Source organism: Chiloscyllium punctatum, chromosome 50, assembly GCF_047496795.1.
Source record: "Chiloscyllium punctatum isolate Juve2018m chromosome 50, sChiPun1.3, whole genome shotgun sequence".
In the NCBI taxonomy this organism is placed as follows: domain Eukaryota; kingdom Metazoa; phylum Chordata; class Chondrichthyes; order Orectolobiformes; family Hemiscylliidae; genus Chiloscyllium; species Chiloscyllium punctatum.
Window position 1 is genome coordinate 5,109,486 of NC_092788.1, and position 16,172 is coordinate 5,125,657.

At 54.2% G+C, this 16,172-nt stretch overlaps 1 long non-coding RNA gene across 1 annotated transcript in view; it reads left to right on the forward strand.

Moving 5' to 3' along the window:
• The window catches only part of LOC140470084 (uncharacterized), a 104,273-nt gene extending 93,933 nt beyond the window's left edge, over positions 1-10,340 (forward strand). Inside the window, exon 3 of the long non-coding RNA XR_011956359.1 lies at positions 10,129-10,340. This is a non-coding gene — a long non-coding RNA (uncharacterized lncRNA). The remainder of the gene's footprint in view (positions 1-10,128) is intronic.
• The last annotated feature ends 5,832 nt before the right edge of the window (positions 10,341-16,172 follow it).

The window sequence follows — 16,172 nt, forward strand, 5'->3', positions numbered from 1 at the left end:
TCTGTTCCTCTCTCTCTGTCCCTCTGTCTCTGTCCCCCCTCTCACTGTCCCCCCTCTCTCTGTCCACCTCTCACTGTCTCCCCTCTCTGTCCCCCTTCTCTATGACCCCACTTCTCTGTCCCCCCGCTCTCTATCCCCACTCTCTGCCCCCCTCTCTCTCTCTGTCCACCTCTCTCTGTCTCCCCTCTCACTGTGCCCCTCTCACTGTCCCGCTCTCACTGTCCCCCTCTCACTGTTCCCTCTCTCTGTCCACTTCTCTATGACCCCCCTCTCTGTACACCCCTCTCTATCCCCCCTCTCTGTCCCCCCTCTCTCTATCCCCCCTCTCTGTCCCCCTCTCTCTGCCCCCCTCTGTCTATTACCCCTCTCTCTGTCCATCTCTCTCTCTCCCCTCTCTCTGACCCCCTTCTCTATGACCCCCCTCTCTGTCACCCCTCTCTCTGTCCCCCCTCTCTCTGTCCATCACTCATTGTCCCAGTCTCTCTCTGCCCCCCTCTGTCTGTCCTGTCTTCCTGTCCCCCCTCTCTCTGTGTCCCCCTCTCTCTGTCCCCCCTCACTCTGTCCCCCTCTCACTGTCTTCCCTCTCACTGTCGTCCCGCTCTCTGTCCCACTATGTCTGTCCCACTCTCACTGTCCCCTTCACACTGCCCCCCTCCCACTGTCCCCTTTTCTCTGTCACCCTTTCTCTGTCCCCCTTTCTCTGTCCCCCTTTCTCTGTCCCCCTCTCTCTGTCACCCTCTCTCTTTGCCGCTCTCTCTGTACCCCCTCTCTCTGTACCCCATCTGTCTGACCACCTCTCTCTGTCCCCCTCTCTCTTTCGCCCACTCTCTGTCCCCCTCCCTCTGTCCCTCTCCCTCTGTCCCCTCTCTCTGTCCCCGTCTCACTGTCACACATTTCTCTGCCCCATCTGTCCCCCTCTCTCTGTGTCCCTCTCTTTGTCCCCCCTCTCACTGTCCCCGTCTCACTGTCCCCCTCTAACTGTCCCCTCTCTCTGTCCCCCTTCACTATGAATCCCCTCTCTGTCTCCCCCCTCTCTGGCCCCTCTCACTGTCTCCTCTCTGTGTCCCCCTTCTCTATGACCCCCCTCTCTGTCCCCCTCTCTCTATCCCCATCTCTCTCACCCCTCTCTCTGCCCCCTCCCTCTTCCTGTCTCTCTGCCCCTCTCTCTCTGTGTCCCCCTCTCTCTTTTCCCCTCTCTCTGTCCCCCTCTCACTGTCTCCCCTCTGACTGTCGCACCTCTCTCTGTCCCACTATGTCTGTCCCACTCTCACTGTCCCCCTCTCTCTGACACACCTCTCTCTGTATCCCCTCTCTCTGTCCATCTATCACTGTCCCAGTCTCTCTCTGTCCCCGGTCTCTTTGTCCCCCTCTCTCTGTCCCCATCTCTCTGTCCCTATCACTCTGTCCCGTTCTCAATGTCGCCCCTCTCTCTGTCTCCCCTCCCTCTGTCCCCACTCTCTGTCCCCGTCTCACTGTCACCCATTTCTCTGCCCCATCTGTCCCCCTCTCTGTGTCCCTCTCTCTGTCCCCCACTCCCAGTCCCCCCTCTCTCTGTCCCCCATCTCTCTGTCCACCTCTCTCTGTCTCCCCTCTCACTGTCCCCCTCTCACTGTCCTCCTCTCACTGTCCCCTCTCTCTGTCCCCACTCTCTATGACCTCCCTCTCTGTCCCCCTCTCTCTATCCCCCCTCTCTGTCCCCCCTCTCCCTGCCCCCTTCTCTCTATTACCCCTCTCTCTGTCTCCCCTCTCTCTGTCCATCTCTCACTGTCCCAGTCTCTCTCTGCCCATCTCTCTCTGTCCTGTCTCTCTGTTCCCCTCTCTCTGTGTCCCCCTCTCTCTGTCCCCCTCTCTCTATCCTCCTCTCACTGTCTCCCCTCTCACTGTTGCCCCTCTCTCTGTCTCCCCTCTCTCTGTCCCTCTCTCTCTGTCCCCTTTCTCTGTCTCCCTTTGTCTGTCCCTCTTTCTCTGTCCCCTTCTCTCTGTCGCCCTCTCTCTTTCCCGCTTTCTCTGTACTCCCTCGCTCTGTCTCCCCTCACTCTGACCCCCTCTCTCTGTCCCCTCTCTCTGTCCCCCTTCTCTATGACACCCCTCTCTGTCCCCCCTCTCTCTATCCCCCCTCTCTCTCACCCCTCTCTCTGCCCCCTCTCTCTATTACCCATCTCTCTGTCCATCTCTCACTGTCGCAGTCTCTCTCTGCCCCCTCTCTCTGTCCTGTCTCTCTGTCCCCCTCTCCCTGTGTCCCCCTCTCTCTATCCCCCTTTCTCTGTCCCTCTCTCTCTGTCTCCCCTCTCTCTGTCACACCTCTCTCTGTCACACCTCTCTCTGTCACACCTCTCTCTGTCACACCTTTCTCTGTCCATCTCTCACTGTCCCATTCTCTCTCTGCCCCCCAACTCTCTGTCCTGTCTCTCTGACCCCCTCTCTCTCTGTCCCCATCTCTCTGTCCCTCTCACTCTGTCCCCCTCTCACTGTCGCCCATCTCTCTGTCTCCCTTCTCTCTGTCCCCTCTCTCTGTCCCCGTCTCACTGTCACCCATTTCTCTGCCCCGTCTGTCCCCCTCTCTATGTGTCCCTCTCTCTGTCCACCACTCTCTGTCTCCCCTCTCACGGTCCCCCTCTCACTGTCCCCCTCTCACTGTCCCCTCTCTCTGTCCCCCTTCTCTATGACACCCCTCTCTATCCCCGCTCTCTCTATCCCCCCTCTCTGTCCCCCTTCCCTGCCCCCTTCTCTCTATTACCCCTCTCTCTGTCTCCCCTCTCTCTGTCCATCTCTCACTGTCCCAGTCTCTCTCTGCCCATCTCTCTCTGTCCTGTCTCTCTGTCCCCCTCTCTCTGTGCCCCCCTCTCTCTGTCCCCCTCTCTCTATCCTCCTCTCACTGTCTCCCCTCTCACTGTTGCCCCTCTCTCTGTCCCACTATGTCTGTCCCCCTCTCACTGTCCCCTTCTCACTGTTCCCCTCTCACGTTCCCCCCTCTCTCTGTCCCCTCCGCTCTGTCCCCCCTCTCTCTGTCCCCCTCTCTCTGTCCCCTTTCTCTGTCTCCCTTTGTCTGTCCCTCTTTCTCTGTCCCCTTCTCTCTGTCGCCCTCTCTCTGTCCCGCTCTCTCTGTAGCCCCTTGCTCTGTGCCCCCTCACTCTGACCCCCTCTCATTTTCCCCTCTCACTGTCCCCTCTCTGTCCCCCTTCTCTATGAATCCCCTCTCTGTCTCCCCTCTCACTGTCCCCTCTCACTGTCCCCCTCTCACTGTCCCCTCTCTGTGTCCCCCTTCTCTATGACCTCCCTCTCTGTCCCCCCTCTCTCTATCCCCCCTCTCTCTCACCCCTCTCTCTGCCCCCCTCTCTCTATTACCCATCTCTCTGTCCATCTCTCACTGTCGCAGTCTCTCTCTGCCCCCTCTCTCTGTCCTGTCTCTCTGTCCCCCTCTCCCTGTGTCCCCCTCTCTCTTTCCCCCTCTCTCTGTCCCCCTCTCGCTGTCTCCCCTCTCACTGTCGCACCTCTCTCTGTCCCACTATGTCTGTCCCACTCTCACTGTCCCCCTCTCTCTGTCACAACTCTCTCTGTCACACCTCTCTCTGTCCATCTCTCACTGTCCCATTCTCTCTCTGCCCCCCACTCTCTGTCCTGTCTCTCTGACCCCCTCTCTCTGTGCCCCCTCTCTCTGTCCCCATCTCTCTGTCCCCCTCACTCTGTCCCCCTCTCACTGTCGCCCCTCTCTCTGTCTCCCCTCTCTCTGTCCCCTCTCTCTGTCCCCGTCTCACTGTCACCCATTTCTCTGCCCCATCTGTCCCCCTCTCTATGTGTCCCTCTCTCTGTCCCCCCTCTCCCTGTCCTCCCTCTCTCTGTCCCCCCTCTCTCTGTCCACCTCTCTCTGTCTCCCCTCTCACTGTCCCCCTCTCACTCTCCCCCTCTCACTGTCCCCTGTCTCTTTCCCCCTTCTCTATGACCGCCCTCTCTGTCCCCCCTCTCTTATCCCCCCTCTCTGCCCCCCTCTCCCTGCCCCCCTCTCTCTATTACCCCTCTCTCTGTCCATCTCTCACTGTCCCAGTCTCTTCTGCCCCCCTCTCTCTGTCCTGTCTCTCTGTCCCCCCTCTCTCTGTGTCCCCCTCTCTCTGTCCCCATCTCTCTCCCCCCCTCTCACTGTCGCCCCTCTCTCTGTCCCACTATGTCTGTCCCACTCTCACTGCCCCCACTCTCTCTGACCCTCTCTCTCTGTCTATCTCTCACTGTCCCAGACTCTCTCTGTCTTCCCTCTCTCTGTCCTGTTTCTCTGTCCCCCTCTCTCTGTCCCCATCTCTCTGTCCCGCTCACTCTGTCCCCCTCTCACTGTCGCCCCTCTCACTGTCGCCCCTCTCACTGTCCCCCTCTCTCTGCCCCTCTATCTCTGTCCCCACTCTCCCTGACCCCTCTCACTGTCCATCTCTCACTGTCCCAGTCTATCTCTGCCCGCGCTCTCTGTCTCCCACTCTCTGTCCCCTTCTCTCTGTCCCCCTCTCTCTGCCCCCCACTCACTGCCCTTCTCTGTCCGCCTCCTCTCTGTCCCCCTTCTCTCTGTCCCTCTCTCTGTCCTCCCCTTGCTCCGTCTCCCTCTCTCTGTCCCCTCTCTCCCTGAACCTCTCTCTGTGCCCCCTATGACCCACTCTCACTCTGTCCCCCCCTCTGTCCCCCCTCTGTCCCCCCCTCTGTCCACCCCCTCTGTCCCCCTCCTCTCTGTCCCCCTCTCTCTGTCCCCCCTCTCTCTGTTCACCTCACTCTGTCCGAGTCTCTCTCTGTCCCCCCTCCTCTCTGTCCATCTCTCACTGTCCGAGTCTCTCTCTGTCCCCCCTCCTCTCTGTCCCCCCTCTTTGTGTCCCCCTCACTCTCTCCATCTCTAACTGTCCCAGTCTCTCTCTGCCCCCTCTCTCTGTCCCCACTCACTGTCCCCCCTTTCTCTGACCCACTCTCTCTGTCCATCTCTCACTGTCCCACTCTCTCTCTGCCCCCTCTCTCTGTCCCCACTCACTGTCCCCCCTTTCTCTGTCCCCCTTTCTCTGTCCCCCTTTCTCTGTCCCCCTCTCTCTGTCCCCTGTCTCTGTCCTCGTGTCTCTGTCCCCCTCTCTCTGTCCCTCTTTCTCAGTCCCCCTCTCTCTGTACCCCCTGTTCCCCCACTCTCTTTCCCGTCTCTCTGTCCCCCTTTCTCTGTCCCCTCTCTCACTGTCCCCCCTATCTCTGACCCCCCTCTGTACCCTCTCTCACGGTTCCCCCTTTTTCTGTCCCCCCTCTCTGTCCCCTGTCCCCCGTCTCTCTGACCCCCCTCTCTCTGTTCCCACTGTCTCTACCCCCCTCTCTATCCTGCTCTCTCTGTCCCCTCCTCTGCCCCTCTCTCTTTGTCCCCCATCTCTGTGCCCCAACTCTCTGGACCATCTCTCTCTGTCCGCTCACTCTAACTTCCTGCGCTCTCTATCCTCCTCTCTCTTCCCCCTCTCTCTGTCCCTTTCTGTGTCCCCACTCTCTGTCTATCATCTCACTGTCCCCCTCTCTCTGTCCCCCTCTCTCTGTCCCCACTCTGTGACCCACTCTCAGTATCCCCCTCTCTCTGCCCCCCTCTTTGTGCCTTTCTCTGTCCCCCTCTCTCTGTCCATCATATCTCTGTCCCCCTCTCTCTGAACACCCTCTCTCTGTCCCCCCTCTCTATTCCCCCTCTCTCTGTCCCCCCTCTCTCTGTCTTCCTCTCTCTGTCCCCCTCTCTCTGTCCCCCCTCTCTCTGTCCCCCCCTCTCTGTCCCCCCTCTCTCTGTCCCCCCTCTCTCTGTCCCCACTCTGTGACCCACTCTCACTATCCCCACTCTCTCTGTCCCCCACTCTCTGTCCCCCCTCTCTCTGTCCCCACTCTGTGACCCACTCTCAGTATCCCCCTCTCTCTGCCCCCCTCTCTGTGCCTTTCTCTGTCCCGCTCTCTCTGTCCATCATATCTCTGTTCCCCTCTCTCTGAACACCCTCTCTCTGTCCCCCCCTCTCTATTACCCCTCTCTCTGTCCCCCCTCTCTCTGTCCCCCCTCTCTCTGTCCCCACCTCTCTGTCCCCCCTCTCTCTGTCCCCCCTCTCTCTGTCCCCACTCTGTGACCCACTCTCACTATCCCCACTCTCTCTGCCCCCCACTCTCTGTCCCCTCTCTCTCTGTCCCCACTCTGTGACCCACTCTCACTATCCCCACTCTCTCTGCCCCCCACTCTCTGTCCCCCCTCTCTCTGTCCCCACTCTGTGACCCACTCTCAGTATCCCCTCTCTCTGCCCCCCTCTCTGTGCCTTTCTCTGTCCCGCTCTCTCTGTCCATCATATCTCTGTTCCCCTCTCTCTGAACACCCTCTCTCTGTCCCCCCCTCTCTATTACCCCTCTCTCTGTCCCCCCTCTCTCTGTCCCCCTCTCTCTGTCCCCCTCTCTCTGTCCCCCCTCTCTCTGTCTCCCCTCTCTCTGTCCCCCCTCTCTGTCCCCCCCTCTCTGTCCCCCCTCTCTCTGTCCCCACTCTGTGACCCACTCTCACTATCCCCACTCTCTCTGTCCCCCACTCTCTGTCCCTGTCTCTATCTGCTCCCTCACTCTGTCCCTCCCTCTCTGCCCCTCTCTCTGTCCCCCTCCTCTCTGTCCCCCTCCTCTCTGTCCCTCTCTCTTTCCACCCCTTGCCTCACCCCATCTCTCTGTCCCCCCTCGCTCTGACCCCGCTTTCCTTGAACCTCCCTCTCTGCCCCCCTAAGACCCCCTTTCTCTCTTTGTGCCCCCTCTCTGTGCTCCCTCTCTCTGTCCCCCTCTCTTTGTCCCCACTCTCTCTGTCCCCCTCTCACTGGCCCCGTCTCACTGTCCCCGTCTCCCTCTGCTCCCTCTCTCTCTGCCACCTCTCTGTCCCCACTCTCTCTGTCGCCCAATCGCCACTGTCTTAACCAACTCTCTGTCCCCCCTCTCTGTCCCTCTTCTCTATCCCCCCTCACTGTCCCCACTCTCGCTGTCCCCCTCTCGCTGTCCCCCCCCTGTCCCCCTCCTCTCTGTCCCTCTCTCTGTGACCCTCTCTGTTCCCGCTCTACCTGAACCCCCATTGCTGTCCCCCCTCGCTGTCCCCCCCATGCCCCCTCTCTATGTCCTACTATCTATGTCCCCCTCTCTATGTCCCCCTCTCTATGTCCACCTCTCTATGTTCCCATCTCTGTTCCCCTTCGCTGTCCCCCCTTTCACTGTCTCCCCTCTCTCTGTCCCCGACTCTCTGTCCCCCCATTCTCTGTACTCCTCTCTGTCCCGCCTCTCTGTCCCCCCTACTCTCCCCTCTCTCACGGTCCCCCCTCTCTCCGTCCCCCCCTCTCTGTTCCCCCCTCACTGTCCCCACTCTCGCTGTCAACCTCTCGCTGACCCCCCTCTCTGTCCCCACTCTCTCTGTCCCCACTCTCTCTGTCCACCTCTCTCTGTCCCCCTCTCTCAGTCCCCACTCTCTCTGTCCCCTCTCTCTCTATCCCCCCGTCTCTGTCCCCCGTCGCTCTGTCCCTCCTTCGCTCTGTCCCACCTCGCTCTGTCCCACCTTTCTCCGTCCCACCTTTCTCTGTCCCCCTTCTCTCTGTCCCCGTTTCTCAGTCCCCCTCTCTCAGTCTCCCTTTCTCGGTCCCCCCATCTCTCTCTCCCTTCACTCTGCCCCCCTCTCTCTGTCCCCCTCTCTCCGTCCCCCTCTCTCGCTCTCCCCTCTCTCTTGCCCTCCCCTCTCCCGCCTTACTCTCTCTCACGCTCCTCGTCTCTCACCCTCCCCTCCCTCCCTCCCCGGTCTCGTCGTCCCCTCTCTCAACCTCTCCCCACTCTCCCTCCCCTCCCTCTCCCCCTCTCTCGCCCTTCCCACACTCCCTCACCTCTCTCGCACTCTCCCTCCCTCTCGCCCTCCCCTCCGTCTCCCCCTCTTTCATCCTCCCCTCGCTTGCCCTCCCCCTCACTCGCGCTCTCTATCTTTCCTATCCCCTTTCTCATCCTGTCCTTTCCTCTCGCACTCCCCCTCCCTCCACTCTCTCACCGTCTCCCTCCCTCCCGCCCTTCCTTCCCTACCCTCTCTTGCCCTCCTCCTCTCCCTCCCCTCTCTCTCGTCCTCCCCCTCTCTGACACTACCCTCTCTCGCCCTCTCCCTCCCTCTCGCCCACCCCTCCCTCCCTCCCTCCCCTCTCTCGCCCTCCCCCACTCTCGCCCTCCCCCACTCTCGCCCTCCCCTCTCTCGCACTCCCCTTCTCTCCCATCCCCTCTCTCGCCCCCTCCCTCTCGCCCTCTCCTCTCTCGCCCTCTCCCTCCCACTCGCCTTCCCCCTCTCTCACACTCACCCCGTCTCGCCCTCCCCTCCCTTCCCTCCCCTCTCTTGGTCTCCCCTCTCTCGCCCTTCCCTCTCCCCCTACCGTCTCTCATCCTCCTTTGTATCGCCATCCTCCTCTCTCGCGCTCCCCTTCTCTCGCCCTCCCTTCACTCCCTCCCCTGTCTCGTCCTCCCCTCTCTTAAGCTCTCCCCTCTGTCGCCCTCCCCATTCTCCATCCCCTCTCTCGTCCCCTCCCTCCCTCGCACTCTCCCCTTTCTCGCCCTCCCCCTCTTTCACTCTCCCCCACTCTCGCCCTCCCCGTCTCTCGCCGTCCCCCTCTCTCGCACTCCACCCGTCTCCCATCCCCTCTCTAGCCCTCTCCCTCCCTCTTGATCTTCCCTCCCCCTCCCTCTCTGTCTCTCCCTCCCCTCCCTCCTTCCCCTCTATTGCCCTCCAGTATCTCACCCTATCTCTCCCTTGCCCCCTCTCTCTTTCCTCCCACTCCTTCACTCTCTCTCCACCTTCTCACTCTTGACCCCCCTCAATCAGTGTCTCTCTCTCCCTCTCTTGCTTTCCCCACTTCCATCTGTTTCTATCTGACTGAATCTCTCACCCTCCCTCCCTCTCTCTCAGACACACTCTGTTTCCCTGGTTCTTCCCACTTCCTCTGACCCAGAGACTGGGGGGTGGGGGTGTGGTTGATCTTGAGGCTGCCTGTGGTGGAGGGTGGGAGATGTGGGAGGTAGGAGGAGGGGAAAATGGGGTGTAGATGGAACTGCTCAGGGAGGCAGAGACGGCAGAACAGAGAGAATGAGGGTGAGGGGAAAGGGAAGAGTGTAGGCAGGTGCAGAAACCGGGGTTGGCGGGTGTGAGAGAGGGGGAACGAGGGAGTGTGAAGAGGAGGGTGATGTGAGAAAGGGAGAGAATTGAGTAGAAAGTGGTGGGGAAGATGAAATGGGGAGTGCAGGTTGGGGAGGAGGGGACATAGGGAGTTAAACCCAGCTCCTGAGCTCAGGGCTCGGTGCCCTCCCCTTCCCTGAGGACCAGGACTTGGAGCTGAGTCTGTCTCTCTCCAGCTCAGCTTCTCCAACACAAAGACACACAACAACATCGGTCACTCTGCTGCTCGGCACGCTTTAATCAACATTTTTATTGTTCACAAGTGGAAGTGATCTTCATCGCTGAAACACTGAACTGAAATGAGAAAATCCCGGATGGATTGATTAATGAGGGAATTTGATGGATGGATGGTTTTGGGTGAAGGGATATTTCAGCACATTCTTCAGCTGCTGCCTGAACTTAGTCTGGGTCACGGCATAAATCGCGGTGTTTGTGCAGCAACTGAGGAGCTGCAGCATGAAGCCCAAATCCTGCACAAAGGGATGGAGATACACAGACCGATACCCAATAAACAACATCCGGTACCATATAGAATACAGCATTAACATTGACCATAACAGGATGAAATTGGCCGAGATCACAAACAGTAAAATGATGGATTTTTTTCGGTTCCTCATTTCAGTGTCAGACTGAGCGTCCCCATTGGTGTGAGTGCGGAGTCTCCTGCGGGCTCTGCTGGTCACTAAAATGTGTCTGACGGTGAGAACATTGAGCAGCAGAATCAGGAGAAATGGGACACACGGGGTTAGAATGTGGTGGAGGAACTCGATTGTGACCCAGACACTGGAGAATAGAACAGCGACTGTTACATCACAAAACCAGGGGACGTTCATCAGCACATACCGAGTCGTGAACATAAAATACCAGGAAATGTTCTTTAAACAGCTCAGCACAGTCACTGCTCCCAGAACCACAGCCGCCGTTTTCTCACTGCAATATTTACTTTTCAGCTTCTGGCAACAAATGGCCACAAACCGATCAAAGGTGAAAGTGACGGTGAACCAGACAGAGCAGTCAGTGGCTGCATAAAGCAGGACGGCGTGGATATTACACACGGGGACGGAGTCCTTCAGGAAATAAAACTGTTCCCGATAGACAATGGGAATGTGTCTCAGGATCAGGTCGAGGATAATGACCAGGAGATCCGCCGCTGCCATGGCCCCCAGGTAACGTCTGACACATGGAGACAATCCACAATCTTTATAAAGCAGGACGTAGATGGTCACTACGTTAACTGTGAGGAAGGAAAACAAACCCATTATCCATCAGCCTGGAGGCAAAGGGACCCGTTTGATCGGGGACCCAGTGAGATTTTCAAATGTGTCCCTGTATTCAGGGATTTATTAAAATAATTGGAGCTAGAATAACAAATGGGAAGGTCGGAATTACTGACAAAAATGTGACATAAACCACAAGAAACCCTCCCTCCCCAAACACACAGAGACACATCCAAAAGGACAGATGGTTTCTAGAACATTCCCACACACTCGATCACTCGAGAGCAGACACAGGTCACTCCTTCCCAGTTCCTAATACGAAGGGTGGAAACGTTGCTGTCCTGAAGGATTCTCTCCCAGTTTCCTGAAGACAAACGGAGTTTGGGAATTCCTGTATTTTGGTCTAAATTGTGGTCGATCCTGTGTCGTGGAGAAATGTAAACACAGGGAAAACGTATTCACCCCTTTAACTGCCCGAGGGGCCTTCGGAACAGTGTCTCCTTCTCCCTGGAACGGGATCTCTTCCCTCGGGATATTATCGTTTGTTCAATTCACTGACATCCGGCCGTTCACAAACAATGTCAGGGACAGAACGTTCCGGGGAATGTCAGTTATAGAATGTCAGGGACAGAACGTTCCGGGGAATGTCAGTTATAGAATGTTGGGGACAGAACGTTCCTGGGAATGTCAGTTATAGAATGTCAGGGACAGAACGTTCCGGGGAATGGCAGTTATAGAATGTCAGGGACAGAACGTTCCTGGGAATGTCAGTTATAGAATGTCTGGTACAGAACGTTCCGGGGAATGTCAGTTATAGAATGTTGGGGACAGAACGTTCCGGGGAATGTCAGTTATAGAATGTCAGGGACAGAACGTTCCGGGGAATGTCAGTTATAGAATGTTGGGGACAGAACGTTCCGGGGAATGTCAGTTATAGAATGTCAGGGACAGAACGTTCCGGGGAATGTCAGTTATAGAATGTCTGGTACAGAACGTTCCGGGGAATGTCAGTTATAGAATGTTGGGGACAGAACGTTCTAGCTAACCCCTTGACCTGTCCATGACCTTTCCCCCCTATCCACCCCACAAACATGATGTCCTGTGCCTGGACACACTGTAACATTAATGGGGTGAGAGACGGAAGGTCCAATCACAGGAATGGGAACTCAAGGCATTCCCAGATCAGCTGAAATGGTTAGTTATACCACATTCTCAATCCACCTCACAGAACCAGCCCAGAAACCATACACCCAGAGGGAGATATCTGTTCACCGTGGAACATTGTGTAGACCAGGACAGTGTCCTGCTCAGTACAACCCAGCAATCTGTCCAGATTCATCCATTACACTGGTCAATACAATCCAGCAATCTGTCCAGATTCATCCATTACACTGGGACAGTACAACCCAGCAATCTGTCCAGATTCATCCATTACACTGGTCAATACAACCCAGCAATCTGTCCAGAGTGGAACACTACACACAGATCAGATCAGGGCACTTATCTTCAAACGCAGGCTCGACATCTGTCCAGTTTTGGAAGCTGTGATAGAGAGAGAAAAGCTGCAGATGCTAGAGTCCAAAGAAGACAGGCAGGAAGCTGTGAGAACACAGCAATGCTGCCAGCATCAGGAGGTGTAACCATTCTGTAAGGATCCTGAAGGAGGGCTACACCTGAAACATCAAATTCTATACCTCCTGATGCTGCCTGGATTGCGGTGTTCCTCCAGCAAGTATTCAGCATGGGAAGCAACGCAGACCACAGCAGTGCATTGATCTATAAACCCGGACTAGATATCTGTCCAGGACGGGGAGCTGTGCAGACCACAGCAGTGCATTGATCTATAAACCCAGAAAAGATATCTGTCCAGGATGGGGAGCTTTGCAAAACAGAACAGGGCACTCATGTCTAAACCTGAAACAAATATCCATCCAGCATTGGGAGCTGCACAAACCACATCATTGTGTTATCTATAAACCTCAACTAGATAGTCTGACCAGCACAGCGACCTGTGCAGTGATCACCCATGGATTCATCTGTAAACTAGGAGCAGCTTCCCTCCCAGAATGTAGGATTATGTACACCACCGCATTGCATTAATCTGTAACCCAGGAGCAGTTACCCTCCCAGCATGTAGGACTGTGTACACCACCCCAGTGCATTGATCTGTAACCCAGGAGCAGTTACCCTCCCAGCATGTGGAGCTCTGTACCCCACTCCAGGGCATTGCTCAGTAACACTGTGTTAGATCCCTGCCCAGTGTGGGGAAACTTGCAGCCCGGGCTGGAAGTGACAGGATGTGCAGCTCCCACCCATTTACAGCTCCATCTCTCCATTGTTGCCCTAACAAGGGTGTGCTGTGGGTATGAACCTCACTGCCAGAGAGAGATGGCGGGGGACTCAGTTTAAATATCACCACATGGGAGGGGTTTAGGAAATAGACAGAGAGGGGGAAACTGAGAGACAGTATCATGGAAGGATGTGTTCCCAGCTTTCAGAATGCTGAAATGTAGACACTTCGATAACATCCTGTAACATGAGCCAGTCTTCCCAGGAAAGATGGGAAAAAAGGATCTTGGTGTGAGGTCAGATGAAACAACAGCTGCTGTGTGGTTTTGAAATTACGTTTATGTAATTGCTGTAGAGTTGGAATGGGGAAATAAGCAGTTAAGAGAAAGGGGGTCTCAGAGTTGTGAACAGTTGATGTAAAATGTTCACTTTCAGAGTTAAAAAATAAATTGATATTTTTGTTTAAACAGTGGAATTTGGGAGTTCTCTGTCACTCATATTTTAACAGTTTACAAGGCAAATTGAGCGTTTCTTTATGTTTAGTTTATATTACCAGATGAGCTCAATGTTGTGTCCTAACAATTGCTGTGTGTATCTGTGTGTCTGTGTGTGGGGCAGGTCTGGCAGTCTCTGTGGTGCTTAAAGTGATGCAATGCCACCCTCTGCTGGCCTCCCCACGCCACTGCACAGACATTGGCAGAGGGTAAAAACCAACAGAGATTCATTCAGAGAGGGGGAGGGAGAAGGCAGCTGCTCACAGCACCATCCAAACTGATGTCTTATCCATGGACTGATCTAAATGTCCTTTAAACGTTGTAACTGTCCCTGCTTTCACCACTTCCTCTAGAAGTTCATTCCACACCCAAGCCAGATTCTGTCTTACATAATTACCTCTCCTGACTTTTGTAAATCTTTTTCCTCACATCTTAAAATATCCCTCAGTTTTGAATCCCCAACTCTAGGGAAAAGACATCAGCCCTTGTGTAAAGTTACCGCAGAATCTCATATGCTTCAGTGAAAACAGTCCCAGCCTACCCAGCCTCTCCTTGTAGCTCACTCCCTCCTTTCCCAGCAACATCCAGGTTAAACTCTTCTGAACCCTCTCCAGTTTAATAATATCAAGGTCAATAATATTAAAGTGAAGAGTCAAGGTATTTTCTTAGGGCACAGGGAGTCCAAAACTAGAGGACATAGACTTAAGGTGAGAGGGGAAACATTTAAAAGTGACCTTAGGGGCAGCTTTTTCACCCAGAGGGTGGTGTGCCTATGGAATGAGCGGGCAGGATGACCAGACTGGACACTGTATTCCAGAAGAGGTCTCACTAATGTCCTGTACAACCACAACATGACGTCCCAATTCCGATACTCAAAGGGTCTGACCAATGAAGAAAAGTGTGTTAAACACCTTCTTTACCACAATATTTATATGAGATGCAAATTTTAAAGAATTAAACCTGACGGCCTAGGCCTCTGTTCTACAACACTGACAAAGTCCCTACTTTTAATTGTATAGGTCCTGTTCTTGTTTGATTTACCAAATCCAATGCCTCGCATTAATCCAAACTAAACTCCATCTGCCACCCCTCAGCCCAGTGTGTGATATTACTGTCACCTCCCCCTCACCCTTCAATTTTAAAATGCCCATCTCCCTCTCCAGGAGGCTTGCACACTCCGGCCTTGATTATCACAAAGACCCTGAGCTTGGTTTGCCTTGTGTGGTTAGGGAGAGGAGGGACAGATTGCAGACACAGTCAGTGGGGAGGAGAGGCTGGACAGTAATCAGCGGCCTGGTGTCACTTCATGGTTTTAGGAAGAGGGCAGTCGCACGTTAGAGGTGGGTAAGAGTGATCGGTGTTTTGGAGTCAGAAATTAAGCTCTTCCTTCGTCTCTGGTGTTCAGTAATAAATATCTATTTAAGACTCTTCATTGGGCAGAGTGTGTTTGCAGGATTTCTTTCCTTAATATTGCAGACTACAGATAATAGCAATTAAAGATGTTTATAGTTAACTTTGATAGCATAGCAAGTACACTCAATATCCTACAGTTGAGACAAATATCTTGTATTTGTTTAACAATACAAAGTGTTTTGTGTAGTTCAGTCATGGGAACCTGATTATAATAAATCCACACTGAGCTGAAAGTGGGCACTAAAATATGACCCAAGTCTGGGTATGGTAGTGTAGTGGGTAGTGTCCCTGACTCTGAACCAGAGGGGAAAAGTTTTGATGAGGCCTAAAGGGCACCTTTTCACACAGAGGGTGGTGTGCGTATGGAATGAGCTGCCAGAGGAAGTGATGGAGGCTGGTCCGACTACTGCATGTAAAAGGCATCTGGATGCTGACAGACCTGCTGAGCTTTTCCAGCAAATTTCTGTATTTGTTACAAAATGCATGCATTTTAACACAGGTATTCTGAATACATTAATTATTTTATTTTTTATTGATGCAGGGCCATGTAAACATATTTCAAATCGGCCGAGACCATTTTCTGCTAAGGATATGGCTCGGTGTATGACAGTAGCAATGATGTACCTACATGGAACAGGGAATGTGATGGAGACATAGTTTTGACAATGTACAAGGAGACCTCACATGGTGCAGTTTGGGAGAGGATGATATTATTGTGTGATTCAACTCAGAGAGGGAGAAACTGTAATCTGCCCGAAAAAGAATGGCCTCTTGCACTCTCTCCTTTGGGGTTCCTCATCACAGCAACGTGCGTGAGCTAAAAAAAAATCTGCAGTCATCGTTACCATTCTTATTTTTATAGAATCCCTGCAGTGTTGAAACAGGCCCTTCGGCCCAGCAACTCCATACCAACCTTCCCAACCCATAGCCCTATATTTACACCTGACTAATGAAGCTAACCTAAAAATCCCTGAACACTACAGACAATTTAGCGTGACCAATCCACCGAACCTACACAGTTTGTGGTAGGAAACTGGATCACCCATTAGAAGCTCACACAGATAAGGGGGGAATGTGCAAACTCCACAGAGACAGTCACCCAAGGCTGGAATTGAACCCAAGTTCCTAGTGCTCGGAGGCAGCAGTGCTAACCACCGTGCTACCCTTTGGGTGCTCCCTGAGCCGAATTCACTGGAATCTCCTCACTGCCTAAACCAAAGGGAATTCAGCCAAATTCAACTCTCCCAGGATGAAATCCCATTGCTAGCAGCTGTGTGAGTACAATATCTTCAGAAGCAGAATAACGTTTTGGACAATCTCAATTTTTACTTTTATCAGGAGTTACAATAATATCTGGACAAAGTTGTTTCAAGTTAAAATTGCGGAAATTTTGTTAATCTGTGTGTGTGTGTGTGTATGCATGTGTTTGTGTGTGTGTGTGTGTGTGTGTGTGTGTCTGTGTGTGTGTGTGTGTGTGTGTGTCTGTGTCTGTGTATGTGTGTTTAGAAAGGGAAATATTAGACCATAAGATATAGGAGGGGAAGTAAGGCCATCGGACCCATCGAGTCCACTCTGCCATTT